Here is a 3,979-nt window from a genome sequence, read left to right on the forward strand (position 1 = left end):
AGACCGGATCAGCCAGAGCTTCCGCCAGACGGATCAGCCAGAGCCTTCCGCCAGACCGGATCAGCCAGAGCCTTCCGCCAGACCGGGTCAGCCAGAGCCTTCCGCAACCGATCAGCCAGAGCTCGCCAGACGGTCAGCCAGAGCCTTCCGCCAGACGGATCAGCCAGAGCCTTCGCGACCGATCGCCAGAGCCTTCCGCCAGACCGGATCAGCCAGAGCCTTCCGCCAAGACCGGATCAGCCAGAGCCTTCCGCCAGACGGATCAGCCAGAGCTTCCGCCAGGACGGATCAGCCAGAGCCTTCCGCCAGACCGGATCAGCCAGAGCCTTCCGCCAGACATCGGTGATCAGCCAGAGCCTTCCGGCCAGACCGGATCAGCCAGAGCCTTCCGCCAGACCGGATCAGCCAGAGCCGTCCAGCCAGACCTCCAGAAGCCGTCCAGCCAGGACCTGCCAGAGCCGTCCAGCCAGGACCTGCCAGAGCCGTCCAGCCAGGACCTGCCAGAGCGTCAGCCAGGACCGCCAGAGCCGTCCAGCAGGACCTGCCAGAGCCGTCCAGCCAGGACCTGCCAAAAGAGCCGTCCAGCCAGGACCTGCCAGAGCCTGTCCAGCCAGGACCGTGCCAGAGTCCCTCAGCCAGGACCTGCCAGAGTCTCACTCAGCCAGGACCTGCCAGAGTCCCTAGCTCCCGGTGCTGCCCCTTATCCCGGTGCTGCCCCTTATCCCGGTGCTGCCCCTTTATCCGGTGCTGCCCTTATCCCGGTGCTGCCTTATCCCGGTGCTGCCCTTATCCCGGCTGTCCCTATCCGGCTGCCCCTTATCCCGGTGCTGCCCCTTATCCCGTGCTGCCGCCTTATGACTATGGTGGGTGGGGACCAGACCAGTGCCGGAGCCGCCGCCGTGGAAGGAAGCCCACCAGACCCTCCCCTAGACTATGTGCTGGTGCGCCCGGAGTTCGCACCTTAAGGGGGGGTTAGTCACGCCCTGGCCTTAGTATTATTTGTTTTATTTATTATTTTAGTTAGGTCAGGGTGTGACATGGGGTATGTGTGTATTTTGGGGTATTATATGGTAAGAGGGGGTGTTGGTTGTGTTTATGGTTTTGTGTTGAGGTATGTATCTAGCTGTGTCTATGGGTGTGTAGTTTACTAGGGAAAGTCTATGGTGCCGGAATGGGTTCTCAATTAGAGACAGCTGATTTCTGTTGTCTCTAATTGGGAGCCATATTTAAGGCTGCCATAGGCTTTAGCTGTTTGTGGGTCATTGTACATGTCGACGTAAGTAGTTTGTGTGTGCACTTGCGTTTTAGGTTCACGATCGTTTGTTGTTTGGTTAGTGTGTTAAGTGTTACGTGTTCATCTTCGTCGTTATAATTAAAGAAGATGTATTCAAGTCATGTTGCGCCTTGGTCCTCTCTTTCACGTCAACACGATCGTGACACCTTTTAATTTGACTTTTTCTGATACATTTATATAGTCATTAAATATGTGCACCTGGCCTGAGTCTATCTACAATACTTTTGCAAGAACAAAAAGCTTAAAATAAGTACAGTTCTAAAAGCAAAATAACTACTTCAATGAAAAACCCAAATAAATCAAACAAATATCCTTCAGTCAGTGTCTCAACTCTTCAAACAGCAGCTATGGACAAGTATGTCGCACAAAGTATGCAATTTTAAAATAACATGAAATAAATCATTTGTAAGTGTACTGAAAACTACTAAACAAAAGAACAACTATCAATTACACCATGGGTTCTCAAACAGGGGTCCATGGACTAATTGCAAGGGGTCCGTGAAATAAAGTGTAATGAATGTAGTCAGTACCCAAGGTTCCAGTAAGTTTACATATAATATAGAGGGGTGGAGGTCCCTGAGGACCGCTCAAAACCTTGCCTGCCTTGCCTCAAAATATGCAGGGGTTCCAGTACCCCAAAAAGGTTGAGAACCACTGCTATACACACTACTGAACAAAAGAACCGAGCATATGTTTGCGGGTTTCCTCAACAACACATCAGTGGGCACTTTCGCAATGCCCTCGCCTGTTGTCTCCGACACCCTGTATAGCCAATAAACTCCTTGTGAGGGACATGGTCATGGTCAACATAACGCAGACAGACATTCTCCTGTTCAGCACCAGAGACATCTTGAGTACCATCAACAATTAATGAAAATTGTACAATCGGAAGAGACCTAATCTCAGCTGCAATGCCTCGAATGACTATTGGCCATGATGTTCAGAATTTCATTCTGTGCTTTGGGGCCTGTGTACATTGTGGTACGCTCTGTTAACCACTTCAGTAAAATGGGATCATCCTCTTCTGCCCTAAGTTTCAAAATCTGGTATAAATTCCCACTGTCATCCGTGTGGCCTCTAAAGGCTTGTCCCTGTCTTACTACATGCCGCACCGAACTAACAATTTTCATCAAGCAATGCCTTGCATCATCCTGCTGTTTACCCCACCGCTGGATAACTGGACACTGATTGGATTTAGCTGATGTGCTGTTACAATTACAAAGTGGCGGTGGTTTGGCAATTTTGATGTGCTGTGAATTTTTCAATGGTTTTCTCCAGTTCCTAAATCCTGCACTAATGAAGGCAGCATCAGCTCTTTGGCCAAAAGATGGCTGGCTTGAAAACCCTTGGCTACAGTGAAAACACAACACTCCTTTTATTGATGGATTATAATGTAGCCAGGGGAAATCGCGAAACCATCTCTCTTGAAACGTCAACACTCTGTTGGCAAGAGTTTGCGGTTCTATAAATTGTGGGTGTGGCTGATATGGTTTTGTGCCATCACTGTGGTAATGGACAATGCTGTGCCACTGTCCCCTATACTGGTGCTGCTGGCAACAAGGGTGACACTTGGTCCTGCCGTGGCTGTGACACTGTCCTCTGAAGTCTCTCTCCCTGGCTCTTCCCTTTCACTACCCTAACTGACTCAGTCTGTCTCCTAGAAAATAAATAAGGTGTTTGCCGTACTCCTAACTACCGGTACCAAAACTACACAATTAATCACAACAGCAATACCATGCCGTAAACAAATCTTAGTTTAGTCACCAGTTTAAGTTGAGAGTGGGGGTATCCATGGCATTTTCCAATTATGTCCCTATTTTACAAGTCAAAAAATTGAGAACCTTTCATAATGTTGCCAAACAAAGACTCAACAAACTTACCTGAGACTCCTGTCTGCCAGTCTGTCCCTGCATATCTGTCCCCAGCTCTGCTGTCTGTGTGCCATCTGTTGCCTGCTCTGCCTAATGACATCATTGTGAAACATTTCCATTAGCATTTCACTTCTTTCTTATGAACATTTTATCAACTAGTCTTTGAGATATTAGGATACTAGAGTTCTTACTATGCGTTTTGGTGTACTGACAAATACTCTTGATGTCCGTCTTCTTCTAAATGTTCGCCATTTTTCTACCTGGCTGGCTGGCTGGCCTAGCTGCACACACACACATTTACACAACACATGCTGCAACCTTTTGTAATTTAAATAGTTTGTTTCATATTGGCTGGCTTCCAAAATAGCTGAATTTGTAAAGCTAGCGAGCACCAATTCCGTTTCTGTGTGTTTGCTATAATCTTTGCTACCTGGTTAAATAAAGGTTAAATAAAATAAATAAAAAAGTTCACTAGCGACAATTTATCTTTTGCAACGAGCCATTATATATATTTAAGACAATGGTAGAAGAGAGTGTAGTTCTGTTCTGTTCAGTTTGGACTTCAGTTTATCGCTACCTTATCACAGGGACGTCGAAGCACTACAGCTGCATGCTGATCTTGGAATAAACTGATGATAGCAAAGATTCCATCTTTGACGACGCCACATAAATGGAATAGGTTACTAGCTAGCTTGATAGTTAATGTTTGCTTTAGTTTGCGCGCTAGCTCTGCAAATTCAGCTAGTGTGTGAACCCTGCCAACATAAAAATAAATAAATAACATTGCTATGGACCTGCTATGGATTGACTGGAT

At 47.1% G+C, this 3,979-nt stretch overlaps 1 long non-coding RNA gene across 1 annotated transcript; it reads right to left on the reverse strand.

Annotated features, from left to right (window-relative positions):
- Positions 1 to 2,572: 2,572 nt before the first annotated feature.
- On the reverse strand, positions 2,573 to 3,973 carry LOC139023372 (uncharacterized). Its single transcript, XR_011474505.1, has 3 exons — positions 3,743 to 3,973; positions 3,357 to 3,446; positions 2,573 to 3,255 (listed from the first exon to the last, which is right to left on the reverse strand). It is a non-coding gene; the product is annotated as an uncharacterized lncRNA (long non-coding RNA).
- Positions 3,974 to 3,979: the final 6 nt, after the last annotated feature.

The sequence above is a fragment of the Salvelinus sp. IW2-2015 genome, linkage group LG31 (assembly GCF_002910315.2).
Source record: "Salvelinus sp. IW2-2015 linkage group LG31, ASM291031v2, whole genome shotgun sequence".
Lineage (NCBI taxonomy): Eukaryota > Metazoa > Chordata > Actinopteri > Salmoniformes > Salmonidae > Salvelinus > Salvelinus sp. IW2-2015.